The 24,536-nt window shown below is 37.6% G+C and overlaps 1 pseudogene; it reads left to right on the forward strand.

The window, feature by feature from the left end:
- Window positions 1-601: 601 nt before the first annotated feature.
- On the forward strand, window positions 602-24,536 carry LOC120251208 (annotated as a pseudogene).

Raw genomic sequence — 24,536 nt, forward strand, 5'->3', positions numbered from 1 at the left:
TATACAAAGTGACTATTGTGTTAATATGATAAAACACCACACTATATAATTTTAAAAAATAATTTTTGAATTTAATGTCGAGGCAAATATATATATATATATATATTAAATGATGATATGACATCATCAGGCTATATAATTTTTATAAAAATAAAATAAAATAATGTATGTCACATCACCTTATTATGTCTCCAACTCGCCAATGTTAAAAAAATGTAAAATATATAAAAATAAAAAAAATGTTTTTAAATTAAAGAATCCCAAGAGAAAGATTAAAAAAACTTAGGATTCTTTTTAAGGAAAACAAACATTCTTTTTTTTTTTTTTAATAGAGTTGATAAACAACAAACATTCTGATCTCTTGTTTATTATTTATCAATAATCAAAATATCTGCAAGAGATGGTAAACAGTGAATGCGCTGAGGAAGATAGGGGTGAGGCTAGGGAAGCAATGGAATTTCACTGTAGAGCCTTGTAGCGGGACCTTTGGTTGGGTGGAACCCTCCTCTGATGACTACATTGCAGTCAATGTCACGTGCGGCGAGTGCAATGCCACTCCCTGCCACATCACTAGTATTATCCTCAAAAGCCAAAACCTCACCGGTTCCCTCCCTGATGTGTTCTCGGATCTCACTTACCTTCAAGTCATGTAATTACTCCTCCACTTCCCCTCCTACTCCTAATCACTCTATTTTTTAATTATTTCATTTAATCTAATTTTGCGTTCTTGCTTAATTAACAACAGAGATCTCTCACGGAATTATCTGAGCGGCACCATCCCTACTGCATGGGCATCACTCCCTCTCACAACACTGTTAGTCTTTCGTCAATTTGTGTGTTCGTGCATGATTTTGGATTTAATATATAGACTAATTTTTTTTATCTTTGTAGTTCCCTTTTGGGAAATCGCATATCCGGGAGCATTCCGGAGAAGCTTAGTATCACTCTTCAACAACTGTGTGCTTCTTTACCCATATTTTTGTTATTTATATTTATTTATTTTTGTCGTAGTTCTTGTTTTTTTTTTTTAATTTTAAATTTTTGTCCTTTGTGAAGGGTACTGGAAGATAACCAAATGCATGGTCCACTTCCTCAGTCTCTTGGCAACCTCATAAACTTAGAAAAACTGTGAGTCATCTACTGACTCATGACAAAAAAGAATGGTGAACTCTTCTTTTAATGTGTTGTGTTGTGTGTATTTTTTCGCAGCCATCTTTCAGGAAATAATTTCTCTGGCGAGTTGCCAAAATCTCTAGGTGATCTTGTTAATTTAACTGACTTGTAAGTTGTGGTCTTCTCCCAGTTTGTGATCTTTCATAGTTTATGTGTTTTAATAAAACAAAATAAAATAAAAAAAAAATAAAATAAAAATAAAATGGATGTGTTACAATCATATTTGGCGGCAAATATAAAAGTGATCAAGTTCACCCATACTAATCTTTTCTTTTTCAGTAAAATTGATGGCAACCCAATCTCTGGCAAAATTCCTGCTTTCATTGGAAACTGGATAAAAGTCAGTAAATTGTGAGTGTATACTAACACAAATCAAATTAATGTGTTGTCTAATGAACTTTTAAGTTTAATCTTGAGCTTGAACCAGAAAAATGTTTGGTACCTCCTTGGAAGGGCCTTTCCCTTACAACTTCTCTGCATTAGCAGCCTTAACTGAGCTGTAAGATTCTTTCATGAGTTTCATTTTGCTTTTTTTCCCTTATCATATTTTGGTTATAAAATGTGTTTATGTTGCCTTTGACACCACATGGTTTAGATTGACGGTTTCTTGTTGTTGTTGTATGTGTTTATGATGCAGGATGGTATCGCCCCTGAAAGGAGGTGATGGGAAGTTTCCACCATTGGAGAACATGAGAAATATGGAAAGATTGTATGTGTGTTTTCATACATACGTCCTTCTACTTTAGTTACAGAAGTTTCCAATCCCTTCTTACTATATATTCATAGCAAAAGTATTATAAATTTGTGGTTTTTTTTTTTTTTAGGATTTTGAGGAACATATCACTGTCTGGTGAACTACCTGAGAATATAAAGAATATGAAGGCACTCAAAACCTTGTAAGTTCTTTTCTATCTTCTTTTTATAATTGAGAGCTTAATACTTGTGTGGAAAAGAATACGTTTTCTATTCCATTAATTTATAGATACATATACATATACATATACATATACATATACATATACATATGATGTCAAATTCGATAAACTAAACTAAGAAAGGCACATGCCAATATCTGCCACTTAATTCATTCCCACCTCTGGGATCCAAACACCCCTAATCACCATTCCGCCAAATGGAGGGCTGGATGGGTGTGAAATGCCCATTTTACTCTATCCCACTAAATAAATAAATAAACCAAACAATATATTAATTTATTAATTAAATATAAAAATATTACGATCAAAACATTAATATTTTATTATTATGTTTAAATATCTAAATTAAGTTATTTATGTTAATTATTAGCATGTAATCATTATAATTTAATATTTAAATTCATGATTTGTATTTGAAATAAATATTTATTTAATATATAATTATTATAATTAAGTAAAATGATATTTTTACCCTGATATATTTAATTAAATGTAAATAAGTAATTTAAATAATTAATTATAATATTTAAAATATTTTATAAAATAAATTTTTTTTTTTAGATTAATAGTATATAAGTAATTTTACCATGTATCTTTCTATTACATTTCTCATTCTCCATAAATTACCCTCTCATCCACATGTTTTAAGTTATCATTGCCATTCTCATCCTTTCATTCCCATTCCCATTCCCATTCCCCTCATTCTTGTTCATGATCCAAACCAACCCTAAAAAGAATGAGAATGTGAATGACAATGATGAGTGATATAGAAGTGAACAACTTTTGGTTGGAAGGATAATTAGTTATAGGAAGTAAAATTATTTTTATGCCTTTAATGTAAATAAATGATATTTATGTATAAATGAGGAGTTATATTTAATGATAAAAAATGTTTATTTATAATATTTGAAATATTATTATTGATTTTAATTAATGTAATTACATATATAAATTAAATATCGCACTTTAATCATTATTTACTTAATTATTATAATTAATTGCTTTAATCAAATAATTAACTTCAGTTGTTTGTTTTATTCATTATGGTTAATTATTTACATTAACCATTTTATAAACATTTTTATTTTTTACTTTGAGGACAAGCCATCACACACACTCACTTTATTCACACATCAACCATGCATTAGTAGAGAGTTAAATTTTTAACCTTCTGTGTGGGAGTCAAATGCCATAATCACTCAACCATTGTGACAATGGCATAAACAATTTTTATTGTTCTCATTTAAATATTTCAAAATTTTCTCAAGTATTTTTATTATATTTATAAATAAATATATCTTATGTATATATTTATTTTATTAATAATTATAACATAGAAATTCCACTAGAAAATTACAAATCAACATTAGATAGACATGAAGGGGAAAGTGGTGGAGAACTCACTGAAGTGGATTGACTTTCCCCTACTTCAAATGTTCATTTATTCTGAAGTAAGAGAAGTAAAATGCATTGAAATGGGAGAAGTAAAATTTTATATGAGTCAATTTCCCCTAACTTCCTCCCACTTCATGATTTCTTTTATTTTCAGCAAAATAAACATTAGAACCATTTGAAGCAGTATTAACTTCCAACCACTTCAAAAAAGTGCCACATCCTCCCACTTCTTTACTTTAGACCACTTTCCCTGGGAGTTCATTTCGGGGGAAGTGGGGGGAAATGGTCTGACTTCCCTCATGATGTTCATTTGTCTTGAAGTAGATTTTGAACTAAACCCACTTCAGTAATTTTTTTAACTGAAATGGAGGAAGTCAGCTAATTTATAAAAATTTAGTTCCTTTTACTTTCAAAGTCCTTTTGAGCTCGTAGACTCCACCCAACACCTGAATTCTCTAATTCTATTCTCACTTTCTGCCAAATAAACACCAGAACTACTAGAAGTGAGATTATTTCTCCACTTCGGGGAAGCGACAGTTTCCCCACTTCCCCGGCAATGAATGCTCCCTCAACGCCCCTGAGCTTCCTACACAATTAACTTGAGAATGAAAACGTGATCGTGATCTTAAAAATTAAGAAACGTCAACCATTGGATAACTCAATGGTATGACATAAGAATATAAGGGGGAAGGTAAGGGTTCGAATCTTTCTATGGCAGTATTGTTTCTATACTGTTCATGCAATGTACACTTGGGTAAAGTACTATTCTTATACTGTTCATAGGTCTAGGTATGGGTCCCCTGTGGGAGAAACAATAGTTTCACCTTTCAGGGTTGAAGGGCAGGGAAATTTGTTTAGGAGGTTTTTAAGCCACCGTAACTGATGAACCTCTGTACTTGTCTGTCTTTTTGACAATTCCGTAAATGGGGGCGCTTATCGCCTATTAGTCAAAATAAAAAATATATGAAACTAATTCACCACAAAGAAATGAAATCATTAGCTAAATCCATTCTCATAATTAGTCATCAACTAAATCCCTGTAATCAAATCCATTCTTATAATGGTCATCAGATAAATCTCTGTACCCAAATCCATATTTATAAATAGTCATAAGTAAATTAATTAATAACTTAAAAAAAAAATCAGATTATAAGAATTATAGAGTCAAAACAACAAACACATAAGGATCATGAATTCAATTCTTGAAAAGCACTAGCTTGATTTCATTGAAGATGGTTGTGGCGCAAACTCTCATGGAGCCATTGGGTCCAAAGAACAGGAAAAGAGCGTAAGCGCCCATCATACCCTGACCAGTGGGATTGACAACCCTTGTGACCTAGCGGTTAGAGGAGATGGGGTTGTTGTAGGCAACAACGCCAATTGTGGAGTTGTTAGGGCGATAGGTCCAATAGATGTTAGCTCCAAGAAACTGAAAGGTGTTGTAGTTGCCCTTTGTTTAGCCAAGATTTGTTTAGGATTTGTGTTGGTGGTGGAAGAGAAAGGAGAAGATGGGAGTTCAACTTTTTCACTACTATTCCTTTTACATTACTCATTGTTTTATTACACATATATCAAACTTGGAATAGACCTCATATAGGCCATAACCAACATTAACAACACATTCAAAACCTATCTAAATTCTTCTAAACCAAGTCCACAATTTATATTAACCAATAGCCCACTATTTCAATATAACACACCACAAGTACTAACCTAGCATACATATTCTAGCAAAAGAATTAATATTAACATTATCCCTTAATGCTTTTGTTTTGTTATACCCAACAATTCTCTTAGATAAACAAATTTCTCACTTGAAAGTGTTTGGTGTAGATATCTACAACTTGATTTTTTTTGGTTTGGATGTGCTTGACGAGTATCTCATCATTTTCGATTGCTTCCCAAATGTAGTGATGCTTGAGATGGATATGTTTCATGAGGTTATGGAAAATGGAATTCTTCGACATTGCTATGGCGGATTTATAGTCACAAAATAGAATGGTGACCTTGTCTTGCTCCACCCCCATGTCCTCAAGAATCTTTCTCAACCATACATTTTGTTTTGTAGCTTCACTTGCCGACACATATTCAACTTCCGTGGAAGAATGCATCACCCTTTCTTGTTTTTTTAGATACCGATGAGAATATACCAGATCCAAGCATAAATGCATAATCGGATGTACTTTTCATGTCACCCACATAACCGGCCAAATCACTATTACAAAAGCCAAATAACTCTAATTTCTCATTCTCCTTCTTATACATGATCCCAAAAGTTTTAGTTCCTTGAATATGCCATGGCACTCTCTTTGCAACTCCATAAACCAAGCCAACAATCCCAAGGCATACATTGTATCGAGTCGTGTAGTACTAAGATATAATAAACTTCCAACTAAACTTTTATGGAGTGCGGCATCAGCATTACCACTTCCATCATCAATTTTTCATTCACTTATAATGGTATAGTTACCAAATGCAATTCTTTACCTTGAATTTAGAAAAAATTGATTGGCCATAATTCTTTTGAGAAATGAATACACCATCTTCTCTTTGATTAATTCCAATGCTCAAGAATTAATGAAGAAAACCTATATCATTCATTTATGCTTGTTCATCATCTCATCTTTAAATTCATGCATCTTGTTCTCATCATTTCCAGTAAAAATTAAATCATCAACATAAAAAGAAACAATGAGCATACCGGATTCGCATGCTTGATGTAGAATATTGCCTCACTTGGGCTTCTTCTAAATCAATTATTGATAAAGTAGACATCAATTTGGCTATACCATGTAGGAAGTGCTTGTTTTAACCCATACAAGACCTTCTTCAACTTGTTTATTTTATTATCTTTTTCTTCTTCAATCACAAAGCCTTGCAATTGCTAACATACATTTCTTCTTTTAACAATATTCAAGAATGCCAACTTCACATCAAGTTGGTATAGTTTCCAACCCTTGTCTGTGGCTAATACAGTCAACGTCCTTATCGTGTCATGTCTTACTATCAGTGCAAATGTCTCTCGATAATCAACTCCGAACTGTTATGAATACCCTTTGGCTACTAATGTTGCTTTATACTTTTGCATAGGACCATCCATATTTGCTTTGGTTTTGTAAATCCACTTCAATCCGATCACATTTATTTCTTTTGATTTCTCTAGCGATTTCCAAGTGTTGTTTCTCTCACTTAAATCCACTTCAATTCTTTTGGTTATGTAAATCCACTTCATTGCATTTCTCCAAACTCTCTCTGGTGGCTTGCTCAAACTATTATGGTTCTACAACACAAAAATTACATGAACCATAAATTTTACTTAGATTTCTCATTCTTACTAATGTTGAGGTTGGAGTAGATGAACTTGACTCGGCATTTGTTGGAGAAGATTGAGATTGCTCTTCTTCTTTATGATAATCTTCATCTTGGACACTTGCTGGCTCTTGCATTTCTTGGATTTGCATGAGCACACTTTATACACCTTTTCCTTTCTAATAATCCCCTTGCTATTTTCATCAACAATCACATCCTGACTTATTATCACCTTGTTTATTTTTAAACTAAAGAGCCTATAGCCTTTTAGTTTTGAGCTATAGCCAATAAAAACACATTTTTCACCTTTTTCCTCAAATTGGTGGTTCATTTCTTTCTAGACATGAGCATTACAAATGGAGCCAAAAATTCTCAAGTGATTCACGATGGCCATGCTTCAAATGGAGTTTTATTCTCAACCACCTTTGTGGGATAGCGGTTTTAACAAGTATACTGCGGTGTAAGTGTTTTTTTCCCGAAAACCTTGATGGAAGTTTCTTTTACTTGCACTTGCATCATTATCCTTGCCATTTCTTCAACTATTCTATTCTTCCTCTTGGCAACACCATTTTGCCCCATGTGAATCACATCATTAATTGTCTTTTTAGGCCTATGTCTTTAGAAAATTTGGCAAATTCCTTGGAGTTATACTTGCCACCTCTATTGCTTCTCCAACTTTTAATAATTAAGCCGCCCACTTTGTCTTTCAACTATTTTTTGGATTTTTTAAAGATAGAGAATTCCTTTGATTTTTGTCTCATAAAACACACCTAACACATTCTTGAATAATCATCAATAAAAATGATAAAGTATTGATTACCAGCATAAGAAAGTTTCTTCATGAGACCACACACATCAGAATGAACAAGCCCTAATGGCACTTTGGCTCTCCATGCTGTTTCTTCAGTTATTGAGTCTCAATGTATTTTACCAAGAGCACATGCCTCACAAACATCATATTTTCCTCAATATTTGGCAAGCTATATATAGTTTTCTTCTTACTCAACAATTTCAAGCTTTCAAAATTTATATGTCTAAGCCGTTATGCCACAACCATGACAAATCTTCAACACATGCCTTCAAAGCATCATTATCAGCAAGCTTGAGAGGGAGAGGGACATACACCACTTTTGCCTTGAACGCATCTTCAACACATGTCCCAGACTTGGCACAAAGTCTTCTAAGTGTCAAGCAACATATGTCTCCATAAGACAACTATTCCACACGAACTAAAGGCCTTCAACTCTATCCAAGAATTCAAAAATCTTGCACTACCTAAATCCTTAAAAGACTTCACCCTATGATTAGAACTCAATTCCGTCCTACATCAAGATAAACTTTGTTGGAAATAAGGTTTCGAGTTGACATGGCTCATGGACTGTGACTCTAATGCTAAATTCTTAAAGTTAGCAGCCAATGAACATTATAACAGGAATTTTATCCTCCAGGTCTTCCACAAATGTGGCTAGATTAAAAGATTAATAACTTAGATAGGGCCTTTGCGAACCATTTCCACAATCAACTTAGCTCCAATAGACGCTTCAAATTCATTGGCAACTAGGAAAAACATTTTGCTCATAAAGAAGTGGTTAGCCTTTCCTTACTGGAGGTATTGTTCACACTTGAGGATGTTAAACAAAAGAGCTTTACACTTAGTGCTAAGAAAGCTCCAAGACCATATGGCTTTCCTATTTTCTTCTTCTAACACTTCTGGTGCATGGCCTAGAATGATATTCTCAAGTTGTGTAATGATTTTTACCATAATCATGCAAATCTAGAATACATCAACTACGCCAACATTGCCTTAATAGCCGAGGTTGAGTCATCATTATGCATTATTAACTTTTGTCCTATCAGTCTTATCAACTTATCCCTCAATATTATCTAAGGTCCTCACTTCTAGGATGAGTACGGTCTTAAATGGTTTGGTAGATGAGTTCTAATTTACCTTTATTAAGGGTTGTAGCAACACAAATAACAATATGCTAGCCAAGGAGCTGATCTTTAGTTTTTTAAAAAAGAAGCTTCTTGGATACATCTTTAACGTGAATTTTGTCAAAACATTCAACATGCTTGACTGGGACTTCTTGATTGACATTCTAGTTGTGAGGAGATTTATGACCCATTATTATGAACATACTCACCTTCTCCAGAGCTTGATGCCATGCACTCGGACTTCTCATCGACGTCACATGTGGCAATTGATCACTCTCTCTCGATCAAGTCAGCCTTCCTTCACTTTCCTTGGACTCCCGCCTTAGCTAAGTGAGCTAGATCACCCAAAATATGAAAGTTAGAGAAGAGAGCACTTACTTGGGAACTAGGAGAACTCTTATTACAAGAACTCTTTCTTGTGTATTTACAAGTGAGGACTACTTGGCTATTTATAGGCCAAGGCTAGCCTAATGGATGGTCGGTATTAGTTTGATCTAACGATCCTTATTAATTCTCTAGAAAACTTTATAACTCTTTATCAAAATATCTAGGTCTCTCCCATTTCCTAGAAGTTTCCTTCCCTTTTCTATGATCATGCAGAAGACAATAGATAGACACATTCTTTTCTCCACATTCAAGTTTACATGATAGATATTTTACATCTTAACACTTAGAATTTTTCTAAGTATGGAAGGGAACCTCCCTTCCTCTCAGTCATGACGGCTTGTCACGGTCCATGGCGCATTATACAGGCTACTGTCATGCCAGGGCTTAACAAACTCCCCACCTATTGTCGCTTCCTTGATGTGGCACCATTCGCATCATATCTTCAAGTATCCACATGGTGTCGGTGAATGGCATAGGCACGGCCTTGGTTCGATCGAACAAGTTCATACCAAGCACCATGGGGTACTCATCTATAGCCACAATGGAGAAGTCTAAGGCACCACACTAATCTCCTAGGATCACCTTTACTCCTCTTGCTATGTCATGGATTGGTGTCGGCTTTGAATTCACCGCCTTGAAGAATCCATGCTCCTTCTTGGAGGAGATGCCTAGCCTCCTTGCTTCTTTCTCCTTAAGGATGTTGTTTGTGGCACCATAATCAAGCAAGGCATTCACTCCTTGGCCTCCTATCTTGGCTTCCACAAACATCCAGCCCTTACTCTCCTTGGGCTTCTACATTTGTGCCTTGAGTGCATTGATAATTTGCATAGAGCCAATCTTTAACTCATATTGTGGCTCTTCTTCCTCTTCATCATCTTGATTTTCCATATTTTGGATCATGGCGGCAAGATTGGCCTTCATTGGGCATTCTCTTGTCTTATGGGGATCTTCACAAAAGAAGCACTTAAGTTGTGGCTTCTTACCTCCATCGTTGGGCTCATTGGGTGTCTTGGAGTTTCACTTTCCCTTCTCAAATTTGTACTCCTTGCTAGCATGATGGTTGTCTTCCCCAACATTGCCATTGTCACTCTTCTCCTTGGGTGGTTTCGGCTTTTCATCCCTTTGGAGTACTATGAGAGACTCGACGATGGCGATTGTGGTGGCAAGATCATGAGTTCCATGGCAATGGATCTCTTTCTTTGCCCATCATTGCAACCCATCCATCAAAGCAAAGAGTGTTTCTTTGTCTGAGTAGCCCGGTATCTTTAAGAGCACTTCGGTGAACTCATTCACATAGTCTTGGATGCTTCCCTTGTGCTGGAGACTTTAAAGTTTTCCTCGCGCCTCATCGTCGGCTTTGCCCAGGTAGAATTGGCACTGGAGTTCTCTCCTGCACTCTGCCCAAGTGTTGATCTTACAAGTCCTCCTTTCGATGTCCACACTTCTCCTTCTCCACCACACCATTGTGGTGTTATCTAGGTAGAGTGTGGCCATCTCCACCTTCTTGGCATCGTCCGCAATGCTAAGGGGCTTGAAGTATTGCTCTAGGCTCCAAATAAAGTTGTCTAGCTCCTTTGCATTCCTAGAACCACCATATGATCTAAGTTTAGGAACATCAACTCTTGGGGTAGTGGGACTTACCACATTGCTTGATCCTTGAACAATGGCCTTCTTGCAAAGTGCTAGCTCTTCCTTTGTCTCCTTGAGCTCTGATAAAGCCTTTCCTAGCTTGTCCTCGAGACCAACGATCATGCCCATCAAGGTCTCCTCCAAGGTCTTGACATGGCCTCGATATTCGACGGCCACCACATTAAGAGCACCTTGCATCTCCCCATGAAGCTCTTCTTGTCACATTTGAGCTCCTTGATGCATTGCCCCCATTCTACGGCCTTGTTGAGCATGTCTGCCATGGCAATCTCTACCTTGGCAAGCTTAGCATTCAAATCGGCCATAGCATTCTTCTTGGTCATCTTCTCCTTCCCGGCGTGGATGCGTGACCTCGTTTTGTGATGCCATCCTCGGACAAAGTTAACAAGGCTCTGATACCACTTTGTCACACACTTGGACTTCTTACCGACATTGCGTCGATACTTAATCACTTTCTCTCTCTTGATCAAATCAGCCTTTCTTCACTTGCCTTGGCCTCCCACCTTAGCTAAGTGACCTAGATCACCCAAAATATGAAAGTTGGAGAAAAGAGCCCTAACTTGGGAACTAGGAGAACTCTTATTGCAAGAACTCTTTCTTGTGTGTTTACAAGTGAGGACTCTTTGGGCTATTTATAGGCCAAGGCTAGCCGAATGGACGGTCGGGATTAGTTTGATTTTATGGTCCTTATTGACTCTCTAGAAAACTCTACAACTCTCTATCAAAATATCTAGGTCTGTCCCATTTCCTAGAAGTTTCCTTCCTTTTTTAGGGATCATGGAGAAGACTCTAGATAGATCCATTCTTTTCTACATATACACGTTTACATAATAGATTTTTTACATCTTAACACTTAGATTTTTTCTAAGTATGGAAGGGAACCTCCCTTCTTCTCAGTCAAGACGGCTTGTCAAGGTCCATAGCAGTGTCGTACAAGCTCCTGACATGCCAAGGGGTGACATTGGGTCATGATTAATAGTGCACCAGATAGCTATATCTATTACCAATAAGGACTTAAGGTAGGGAGATTCTCTTTCACCTTTGTCATCCTCACTTGTTGCTAATAGCTTTAGTGCCATGTTTTCCCATGCTCTCAATTTTGGTGCTTTTTTTGGAGTATGCCTCGATCTTCTAGGTAAAATGTGTCAATTATAATCTTATTATATTCACAATTTGAGGTATTGAGAACCTCAAAGTTATAACAAATTATCATTTAATCTCTTTAAGAGACTTTCTGGGTTGCTAATTAGCCTCAAGTAAAGTTGCTTCTTTTTTTCCCCCAATTTTGGTCATCTTTGAGAGATTGGTTTGACATCTTCTTTCAACTAGTCCTTGGATCAACTTCCATCATTTATCTTGGTTTCGAAATCTCGGGATGTAATTATTGATGATAAGATTGAATGAAGCTGATCTTGACCATTTGATCAAAAGGTTCTTCCCAGAAATCCAATTATCTGTCACTTAGTGGTTAACTCATCCTTCTCAACTTGGTGTTCTCAACGATTCCAATACATAAGAGCCCATTCTTTACGTTGCCCAATTGGGTTATGAGCAAAATCAATAAAATTTTTCGTAACTTGTTGTGGCAAGGCCAGAACTAGGCATAACTTGGTAATGCATCTACAAGTTCCTGCAAGCAAAGGGATTGAGGCATTTTCAATCTCTAAGATTTCAATCTCACTTTACTGACTAAATTGCGGTGGAAGAGTTGCTCAAGTCAAATGAGTGTTGGTTAAGGGTAATTAATCTAACTGTCTTAACAATTGTCCTCTATAATATGTTCATCATGATCTATTGAGGAAGAAATCATGTTCCTAGGCTGGAATCACTCCTATTCTTATTCTACCATCCTTGCATACTTGCCTATTGTCAAGTCTTTAGCATCAACTTATACTGAACTCTCTCCTGAAACCTTTCTCCTGCTTCTCAAGTCCTTAGTATCAACTTATCATGAACTCTCTCTTGAAACCCCTCGGGGTTGTCATAGCCTTCCTAGCATGCTGCCACTACGCCAGGCTCCTCCTAGGCAATGTGGTCAACTCTAGTCCTAAATCTGATCCTTTTGAGATCCCTGCCCACCTGCAAAGGGAACACTTTGATAAGCTAAAACTCCACTCAAAATCCTCCATCACCATTGATCACGATCTCTGGCATCTGGCCAGGAATTCCATGCACACCTCGTTGTATGCCAAGTTTCTTAGCAAGGCTCTCCCCTTGGATCAGGCGAAACTTGCCTTGGCAGATTCGTGGCAAGAGCTTTCATTGTAGCTGGTCTTCCCAATAATTACTATTACATCATATGCGAACCTATGGAGATACATGACCGTCTTCTTTAGGATGGTCCTTGGTTGGTTGCTGGTCGCATCTTTCAACTTTCTCCTTGGTCAGAATCTTTCTAACCGGCCTTCCAGAAACTCTCCCTTGCTGTTATTTGGATCCAAAATTTTCATCTCCCGACAGAGCTTTGGGGAGGTGAGATCTGGAAACGGTTGCTTCACAGTTTGGGAAAGTCCTTAAAGTTGATGACCATACCTTAGACCGCTCGTGTGCGAAGTTCGCTCGAGTTTGTGTAGAACTCAACTTGAGCAAACCCCTCCTCTAGGGCACTTGGGTCAACTACGGCGAGATCTCTATCTTCGTTCTTGTTTTATGTGGGAAATTACCAGTCTATTGTTACAGGTGTGGGTTAATTGGACATGGCGAATCTCACTGTAACCCCAACAGCAGTCCCATGCACAAAGGTCCTCGTTTGCCCTCTGTGGTTCCTAACCCGGAGCCAGTATGCGATGGATCCATGATGTAGGTATATGTGGCTGGCAGAGCACAGGATGAAATGCCAAACATCGCTAACCCTCCTCCTTCATCAATGATCTCAGATGGTGATTATGGCCCTTGGCTCAAACCTAAGCCTTGCAAGCAGTCATCTCTCACCCATGCCGGAGGTAAAGAAGGTGGTCATGGTGGCAGCTCTGATCGTCCTGCGGACCGAAACTCTAACCCTTAACCAGAAAAGTGACATTGGAGATGATGAACCTTCGATGGATGTGTGGTCCCCCTGCTTGGAAGCCTCCCTCGCACGTGGCAGACTCTTCATCTGCTTTACCTTTACGTAGTAACTCTTCGGTGCGTTGAGGGCATTCTTGACATCTTGTTAGAACTTCGATTCCTCCACTGCATAATCCCGAGGACTCGTTGGCCCTTGTGCCATCAAATTGCTAATGACCTCTCTGTTCATCCCTAGGAGACGCCGCCCATACTTTCTACTACCCAACCTAACAAGGGCAAGTCCCCATATACTGAGACACCCACCAACTCTCCTCTTCGTCTTGGAAACATGAGTACTCATCAATTGGGTCTACCAACAAACAATCCTTTGCCTCACTCCAAAGAAGAAACCCCTATCTCTGAGCCTTTGCTTATCTCCTCTATTCAACTCCGCCCACCCTCTGATGTTTCCAACCAGGCGGACCAGCACCTCCTGTTAGTTGACAAGGTTTTGGACTATCTTTCCCAAAAAGATCAAAGGGTAGAATTTATGGAAGAGATGGCCTCTGAGGACTCTGGATCCCTTCCGAAACGCGATGATGACATGATCCTCTACCATTATCAAGAAGATATCAAGCTAGAAGCTCTGGCAAGACGTGAGCCTTCGAAGAACGGCATGAAATCAAAAAAAGGGAGAAGTTCTCTCCACTCTTAAACTTTTTTCTCTAGTTTTTTTCCTTTCTCTCTTATTGTGATGAGTCTCAAAATCCTTACCTGGAATTACAGGGGGTTGTCCAACTCCTGTATAGTGGATTTTCTTCTCAGCTCCATGAACTCTCACAAACTAGACTTCCTCTGTTCAGTTGAAACCAAGACCAACCCTTCCCGCATTCTTCGATTCTGTGACAGGTTATCCACTAGATGGGAGTGGCCTCTTTGGAGGTATCATTGTTCTCTGGAGCTGGCATGTTGGTCTTGTCACCATTGTGGTGATTTCTCGGCTTGCCCTCCATCTAGTATCCTCAAACTCTGAAGGCTCTTGGATTCTCACCACTGTGTACAAATCTCAAGTGCTTTCTGAACACAAACTCCTTTGGAACTTCCTCTCAGGTATCTCTCATCTTAACTCCCCCCTGGCTTCTCACTGGTGATTGTAACGCTATCACCAGCACCGATGAGCATAGAGGGGGATTGTTCTGTTGCTACTCCTCTAAAGCTAGTTTTTTTAATCCTTTATCTTAAATAATAACTTGCTTGATCATGGTTTTGTTGGTCCCTCCTTCACCTAGTGTAATAACCAGGTTGGTTTAGCACGAAGATGGGCTTGACTTGATCGGTTTCTGACAAACTCTATTTGGTTTATTCATTTTAAATTCTTCTCCAACAACTATCTCCCCCATCTCAACTCTGACCACTCTCCTTTGCTTCTCATCACTCTCAATTCTCCTCACCCTCCCAAAAAGATTTTTCACCTTGAAAATTTTTGGCTCAACTATGAAGCCTGTCATGAACGTATCATTTCGGCTTGGAATGTTACTTCTCATGCTAACCCCATGCATTCTTTTTCTCATGTACTCACTCGTGCTAAATTTAATATTCTCAGGTGGCGACACATGGGTATCTCCCATATTGAGGCAGAATTGAAGCATATTGAGCAGGAAATCCTTGCCATTGATGCCCCCTCTGCTCCTCCTCACGATAATTAGCATTTAACCTGGCTCCATGCTCTCAGAAATTGCCACAATGCCCTTCTCAGACAAAAAACTATCTATTGGGTGCAGTATGCTAAAAACTAGTGGCTTAACAATGGAGATCTTAACTCCAGGTTTTTTCATAGCTCTGTTAGAATTCATCGGCATAGAAACTATGTAAAAGCAAGTAAAGATAGCTCAAGTAATATCCTCTCTACTCACATTGATATTGAGAACTGTTTTCTTAATTTCTACAAAAATCTCTGGTCCTCCGCCTCTATCTTCATCTTTGATTCCTTGTTGAATGCTATACCTGATGACTTCCCAACTCTCCATGTGGAAGATTTTGATGTTCTTATTGGACCTGTTAGCAAACGAGAGGTCTACATAACTCTTAGTTCCATGCCCAGGAAATAGCTCATAGCTTGCAATTTGACAAACCACCCTTCCCAAGATGATCATTAAAGTAGACATTGAAAAAGCTTTTGACACCATCAAGTAGCTAGCTATTCTTGCAACCCTTCGGAAAATAAACTTCCTGATCGTTGGATTCTTTGGATTCAGGCATTTCTCTCCTGCTTCTTTCTCTCTTTTTATCAATGGCCATCAGTCCCCCTGGTTCTCCAGTAGCATGGGTGTTAGATAAGGTAACCCCTCTCTTCTTTGCTCTTCCCTCTTACTTCACAAACTCTCTTAGCTATCCTTAACAAGGCTTTATCTCTAAATCTTATCCCTGGGTTTAGCAGTAGCCTTTCTAGAAATTCCAACCATCTCATGTTTGCTGATGATCTCATCCTTATTACCATGGCTTCTAGAAAGACTATTTGTAATTGCCTCCTTTGTCTCAACCTGTACCAAAATCTCACTGGGCAACCATAGGATTGCTAATGCGATCTCCAAAATCCTTGGTACTAAATTGGGTCAGTTTCCTTTCCTCTACTTGGGAGTTCCCATCTCTCCTAAAAAACTTCTCATCAATCAACTTTCTTTCTTGCCCAGTAGAGTTAACTTGGCTATACATGCCTGGAATTATTCCTCTATTTCTACTGCTGGTCGAGTTGTCCTCCTAAATAACACCATCTTTGCGATTCATGACTACTACCTTTTTGTTATGAATCTTCCTAAGACTATCCTAGATTCAATATCCAAACTGGCTAGGAATTTCTCTAGGGCAAGAATGGCAATAGCAGTGGCTTCCACTCGGTGGGATGGATCACTTCTACTGTTAACAACTCTGAGAGAGGGCTCAGTATTCGTAATCTCATCCATGCTCAACATGCTTTAATGGACAAAAACATTTTTGATATCCTTAATTCTAGCTCTAAGATCTGGGTGGACATCTTCAAACTCAAATATATGAATTGGCATCCTTGGAACTTCGGTAAAACCAACTCATCTTCTTGGTTCTTCAAATCTACTTGTTGTTCTACTGATTTCATTAAGCTTCACTACAGAATTCTCATTACCAACCCCTCTTATTTAAGTTTGATGAATGATCCCTGGTTACTAGATCTCCCGATCTCCCACAAACCCACTTTCTTGAACATGGAGATTTAATTGGAAGATGCCTTAATCTTTGAGATTATTGATGGCAACATAATCCGGGCTTCCTCTCTGACATTGCTGCTTGGGGAAAATCTGGATTTGGACTGGATTAGCAAAATCCAAATTACTTCTACCTTAGACAACACTTGGGTCTGGAATCCTCATTCTCACAAAACCAACATCCCTACTACTGGTTACGACCAACTCCACTAGAACGTCAATGACACTCTTGCCTGGAATGGTTGGGACCAAATTTGGAAGCTCAATGTCCTCCCTAGAATCAAGATCTTCATTTGGAAGATTGCTCATGGGAAACTCTCCACAGGGGCCCTCCTCTACCATCTCAACTTTGGCCCCTTCTCTCTTTGGTCTTTCTATGGTTTGTTTGAAAAAACTATGGAGCACCTCATCTAGAACTGCCACAAAGTCCGGTATTGCTGGATTTCAATTCTTACTTTGTTTCAATTGGATCCATGGAATATCCCCTTTCTCTCTTTAGGTAGGTGGTTGTTTATCACTGGTGCCACTCGATCTGAGGTGACCAAAGCCAAGGCTTTGACAGCTATTGTTGCTTGGCCCATTTGGAAGGAAAGATGCAATCTCAACTTCAAAAGCTCTAAACCCCGTCTAGATTCGGTTATTCCAAAAGCCTACCTCATTTATGATAATTTCCTCAGAGCTTCAGGCAATCATATTAGGATTGTTTCTCACTCAGTTCATCGCTCTAATTTCCTCTAGATTTATACTGATGCTTCCTGGCTTCCTTCCTCTTTGAATTATGGTCTAGGTTTTTTACTAGTCCTCAATAACAACCTAATCTTGCTTGCAGATTCTATCGGCGCTAGACATGAATTTCCATTGAATGCAGAGATCACTGCTGTTGCTCATACCCTTCAGATCTGCAAGGAACAAGGCTGGTACCCAGATAAAGTCTGCTGCAACTGTCCCGGAGTCACACACTTAATCGCCAACCACCACCTCTATCTGGCATGGAGACTCAACTCTGAAATCTAAACCGTCAAGAGACTGCTGAATCACTTACCTGACACCTCAATCTCCACCATCCCTAGAGAAGATAATATCATAGCCGATGAACTTGCTACTTTTGGGAGACTTAACCCATAGCTTTTAATGTTTTTCCAAGGAATGGAGTGTCCTTCTTGGCTAGAAGATCTCCGTCTTCAGAGAAATCTCTCCTTCAATTCTTCTTAGCTTCTTTTTGTGTTCTTTCTCTTTCTTTTCTTTAGCGTTAGCTCTTATTCTAAAAAAATACCTACCTATTGTCGATTATTAAGGATGGAACCTCTACATTCTTCCAGTATAATAGATGGTTTCAAGGTATGGTCCCCAAGAACATGTGTTGTCTATCCTCTTTCAAGCTACTCTAGTGTTGTAAATCTTTATTCTGGATTTTCTTCTTGAGTTCTCTAACCCTTCTCAGTTATTGCTTCAAGGTGCAAAACCTGAAACAGCTACCTTCCCATCTTAAGTGAAAGAGAGGACCAGAAAAAAATGGAACTTGGAAAATATTAAGGACTTCTCGCTTAGATCCTTTTATAGGTTTCTCAATGATTTGGATCTAAGATGTTTTTTGGAGAATAATTTTTGGAGAAGACTCTGCCCAAGAAAAATCAACCACTTTATCTTATTGGCATGGGATACCAAAACCTTGACTATCAATTGCCCGGCAAAGCAGGATTATAATAGTTTACCAATGCCATATACATGTGCATGAGGTGGTGGAAACCACTGGCCACATTTTCTTACAATGTGTATACGTACATAATACACATTTGGAATCATTTTGACCATATCCTTAGGCTATTACAATTCCCATTTTCTAAGTTTGAGATTTGGACTTCTTGGGTCTCTACCCTTGAGCCTTTGCAACATGATATATAAAAGCTATTTTTTAGAGTATTTGGTTAGAAAGGACTAATTGTGTTTTCAATCATTGCTCCTTCCACCAATCTAGATTATTATTATTAAATTGATCAAATGTTTATATTTGATCATCTACGGCTTAAGAGTTAAAGAGGAACTAGTTAGGGGGACCTGATTTCTATAATTAAATGCAACTCGAGTTCTTGTGCACCTCTTCTAGCACAAAGGAGAATTCTCACATTATGACAAAGCCCTCTGATCCCCTCAATAAGTTCTCTAATCCCTCTGCCAAGTCCATAAAATCCCTTGGCAAGTGATCCAAACTAGTAGGCCCCTAGAATGACCATGCATGAATAACGCTATACTTATTTTAGTGCTAAAAACTCTATCTATTCCTTTTGTGCTTTAATTTCTATCTCTAGCGATCACGTAAGGATATCTAATCACATGCTATTTTTGGTTATTTCTCAGATGTACTCCCATGTTTGACAACATATTGCTTTTATGTATGTGTTTATCTTTCTAATTATATCAAAATTGATATTTATCTAGTTTTATTAAAAAAAAATAGAGAAGAAGAAGATATTTAAGACTGCCTTTCACCAAAAATTCATAATCTAGTGACATTGTACTACCGTGAAAAGTGTTGGTGCGGGCATTTAAGATCCTCAACTTCAAGTTTTGCTAGATGCAGTGGTGGTAACGAGCCACTGATTGTAATTGTAGGTTTGCTGCACAAACTCTATGTCACTGGGTGAAGATGTATTAACTGGATGACCAATTCTTGGCCTGTGTGCACACCCCTAACTATACTGCGTTTGTCACATTTGTAATAAAAAAAATATATATTTCATGTTTTCTAAAGTAAGTGTTTTTGTTATCAATGTGGTCTCAAATGTCAAACACACACCAAATAACTACGTGATGGCTTGAAGAGGAGTCATGCTTCTCGAGGTCTATCATTTTTATTGATTTTACCACCCCTTATCACCTGTCACTGTCTACAATTTAAATTTTATAACCGAGCATACAATTGAAACTTTTTTTTCCAACAAGGGCAACAAGTCCCGTCTCACAAAGGTGATGTTAGGGGACAGACAGGTTTGGTAGTGCATCGATTACAATGGCTTGATCTCCACCTAGGAATTTATTAACTTGGTTAGACATCACATGGGAAAATTAGACTCCTACCACTTATATACTCCGAAGATTTTCAAGAACTAAACCGAGTTAATAAATTCTCCTACCGTGCAACCCTGGAGAGGAGGGAAATGACAATAAATAGTGAATAAACATTACTACTACAGAATTTCTAAAAAATTGTACAGTACTGCAAACATATGGATTCGACCCTTACTTTGCCTATTCACCATTCAAGGAATACTGTCTTGATTCTTTTATGTATCCCAATAGCCATTATAACCAAATAATGTGACTATTGGTTCTTGAGTTTGCAGCTACTGGCGTAAAATCAAGTTCATTTGTAAAAGACGTGTAATTAAATCATTAGCTTATCCTTCACTTGGAAACCATTCTTTATTAAGCAAAGGAACTTTGAGAAAATCTCTACCGTTCCATAATTTATACCAAAAGAAAGAGAAAACGGATTTGTTGTAAATCCAGTGATACAATTATTCATGCCCATTATTTAGCAAATGTGTGCCATGTAGTACCCTTTCCCAGGTCCCTTTTTTTTCCTTTCTAATACTGAAATTGCCAATGCAGAGATTTGAGTTTTAACAATTTGACGGGGAAGATTCCAGACACGTTTAGCAGCTTGAAGCATAAACTTGACTATCTGTGAGATTATTGCTGACATAATTATTTATCTTAATCTTACTGTGGATAAGCCCCACACCTTATGATATCTTTTAACGTTTTTGTGCGCTAAGCAAACTGATAAAAACATCTATGCAGGTTTCTTACAAATAACAAGCTAACTGGAGAAATACCAGAGTGGATATTGAGTACTGATACGAAATGGTTGGTGATGTTTTAAGCAGAAGAGTTCAGACTGTTTTGATCATTAGTTTTTGCCATTTTTCTTATAATGCATACCAATCACTCACAATACTGGATATTGCAGTGATTTATCCTATAACAACTTTAACGGCGCTAAGGCACCATCTGGTTGTAATACTGGGGTGTAAGTATCGCCTTATGAGGCTCAATGCCAATTGAGGTTTTAGCTGATGTTTGATAGTTTATTTGTTAATTTATCCTAGCTTGATTGTACTTGCAGGAATTTGGTATCTAGTTATTCAACATCAACTAATAATACGTAAGTTTTTTAACAATTCTAATTGCTCTGCATTTTTAAGAATTTGGGCTTTTTTTCTCCTCATGTTCTGATTGAATACACTTTCTCTTCTGTAGGATTCCGACATGCTTCAGGAAGAACCACCCTTGTTCTGGACTGGCAAAAAGTGGGTATATCCTGAAATATTTTCATCTCTTTCTATAGATTGTACAAATGACATATATTTGATAGTAAATGTACTCAAGGAATAGCATGTGATATTTTTCACTTTAAGATCATGGCCTTCATTATTGAAAACTCACGAGTAGGGCGGATGTAGCATTTTTAGTCTTTTTCATTTCAATTCCATAATCTTTTCCATTTTTATTTTTGCTATTCTTGATTTGATTTAATGTTGCATTTTCATGCTGAAGATTAATTAGCCTACTAGAGTACATAAACTTTCTTGTCAAACTTGCATCCAATTGATGAAATGCATGCGCACCATAACTTCTGCAGATTACGAATTATTCATAAACTGTGGTGGTAGCCAAATGACCTACGGAGGAAATGTGTACCAAGAGGACAACGAGGATAAAGGGCCATCATACTACAAAGCTTCTGAAGAAAAATGGGCTATTAGCTCAACCGGGTACTTTTTGAACGGTGAAGACGTGCAGTAAGTACAAAAAGGCCAGTGTTGAACACGCCCTATCCAGAATTATACAGGAACGCTCGTCTCAGTCCTTTGTCTCTCAAATACTATGGTCTATGCCTTCAAAATGGAGACTATACAGTTGTTCTGCACTTTGCTGAAATAATATTCACAGATGATCAGACTTACTTCAGTCTGGGAAAGCGTTTATTTGATGTGTCAATCTAGGTATTTTATTTTATTTTATTTTATTTGATTGGTTATTTTAGCACATTTTCTCATATTCATCATTGTTCTATCAATTACTTCTCATTATCTGCCAGTTCCTCCAAGCATGAAAGTTTTCTGAAAATATGCAGGGCAAGAAAGTTTTGCAAGACTTCGATATTGCAAAAGAAGCTAATGGCACTGGTCGGGCAATGAACAAGAGCTATATTGCAAATGTAACTAACAACACTCTGGAGATTCACTTTCAGTGGGCTGGAAAAGGAACCATGGTGATTCCTCGCAAGGGTGTGTATGGAGCTCTAATTTCTGCCATCTCTGTTACACCGAGTAAGCCTTCAGAAAATTTTGCTATTTATTTTTTTTTTTACAAAGGCCGCGTCTTTAGAAAATTTTGCTATTCATCTGTCTTTCTGTGTTATTTTTTTTACTTATGAGACAGTCTGGTTTAATCTCATCCTTCTGTAGATTTTAAGCCTGTTATATACAGCGATAGCAATAGTGAGCTCTCCACTGGGGCCATTTTGGGTATTGTGGCGGCTGCATGTGTGCTGATTGCATTAATCTCAATATTCATCTGCTTTCTCTGGAGAAGAAAAAATGCTGAAAACTGTGGTGAGATGATAAAATTGTTTTCCATCTATTTTAAAATGTTGACTCTGTTGACTTTATACTTAATTGGAAGAAAGAAGGCTGAGCTGAGGTTCATTTTTAGTAGTATATCTTGATCGTTTTTGCTTATTGTTGTTTAGTAGGATCTACCTGATTTAAGTCATAGTTTTCTGACTTCAGTAACATGCAAGAATGTATAGTGTCGTTTAGCAGGGGAATGTGATGGTTAAACCCCGAAAGTATAATTATACTTTTCAGTTAGCTTTTTTTTTGGAAATAACTTGTATTTAGATTCTCACTTTTCCCTTTCATGTATGGAAATCTGTAGAACTTCGAGGCCTGGACTTGCAGACTGGATACTTTACCTTAAGACAGATCAAAGCCGCAACTGGTAACTTTAATCCTGCAAATAAGATAGGAGAAGGTGGTTTTGGACCAGTTTACAAGGTTGCTCTCTGGATCCTTATTCTGAATCGACACTATTATTATTATTATTATTATTATTATTATTATTATTATTATTATTATTAACAGAGTGTTTTACCTTTCCTGAAATGCAATTCCAATTGTAGTTCATTGTAACCATTAACCGGAGTTTGATAACAAATATGAGTTTTATCATAAACAGGGAGTTCTACCAGATGGCTCTTTGATTGCCGTGAAACAACTTTCTTCAAAATCGAAGCAAGGAAATCGTGAGTTTATAAACGAGATAGGCATGATATCTGCTTTGAATCATCCCAATCTTGTCAAACTATTTGGATGTTGCGTTGAGGGAAACCACTTGCTTCTGGTATATGAATACATGGAAAACAACAGCCTTGCAAGTGCTCTATTTGGTAGGTTCTTGTATTTGCACGCTGACAGTATACTTCATGCTTTGTAATTCAGTTAATTGCACAAAATGATGTGAAACTTGGATTCCCTCAGGTCCTGAAAAAACAAAACTTACACTGGATTGGCAAACAAGGCGTAGAATTTGCCTCTGCATAGCTCGTGGGCTGGCGTATCTCCATGAGGAGTCGAGGTTGAAGATTGTTCACCGAGACATAAAGGCAACCAATGTGCTTCTTGATAAAGATCTTAATGCAAAAATTTCTGACTTTGGTTTGGCTAGACTTTTCGAAGAAGATGAAAGTCATATAAACACTCGGATTGCCGGAACCATGTGAGTAATCAATGTGTTTGCTTAGAATAAAAAGGAGGATTTTTCTTTAAATAAATAAAAATGTTCCTTGATCATGCAGTGGATATATGGCACCTGAATATGCAATGAGAGGTTATTTGACAGACAAAGCCGATGTTTATAGTTTTGGAGTGGTCATGTTAGAGATTGTGAGTGGAATGAGCAATGGGGGTCGCAGGGAAGAGGAGGATTGTGTGTGTCTTCTTGATTGGGTACGTAGTAATGTTTTTGATATTACGTCTGTTTAAAATCATTTATGGAATACATACATGCTAGCACATAATCCACTCAAAACAAGATTGACTAATGCAATGCACTGCAGGCTGCCATCCTACAAGAGCGGGGTGCCTTACTTGCAATTGTCGACAAAAGTCTAGGTCCATACTACTTAGAGGAAGAGGCATTGCTGTTGTTGAATTTGGCTCTCAGATGCACTAATAATGCTCCGGCACTTAGGCCTACAATGTCCACTGTGGTGAGCATTTTAGATGGCGAGAATTCTGAGTCAGTGTCACCAGTAAAGCTCACAACCTCGAACGCTTGTGATGATAGGTTCATAGCCTTTGAAACATTCTCCGACAATAGCCAGCCTGCAGCCACTCTTTCAACCAGTGAAAGAAGGTTCCATTCTTCGGTGTCTGTACAAAGCAATTAAGAAGAACATATGAGAAATTTAAGCATCTTTGTATCCCTTGTTTTTAACTTAATGAATTTTCATAGTTTATCTTTTTTA

The sequence above is a fragment of the Dioscorea cayenensis genome, chromosome 20 (assembly GCF_009730915.1).
Source record: "Dioscorea cayenensis subsp. rotundata cultivar TDr96_F1 chromosome 20, TDr96_F1_v2_PseudoChromosome.rev07_lg8_w22 25.fasta, whole genome shotgun sequence".
NCBI lineage: Eukaryota > Viridiplantae > Streptophyta > Magnoliopsida > Dioscoreales > Dioscoreaceae > Dioscorea > Dioscorea cayenensis.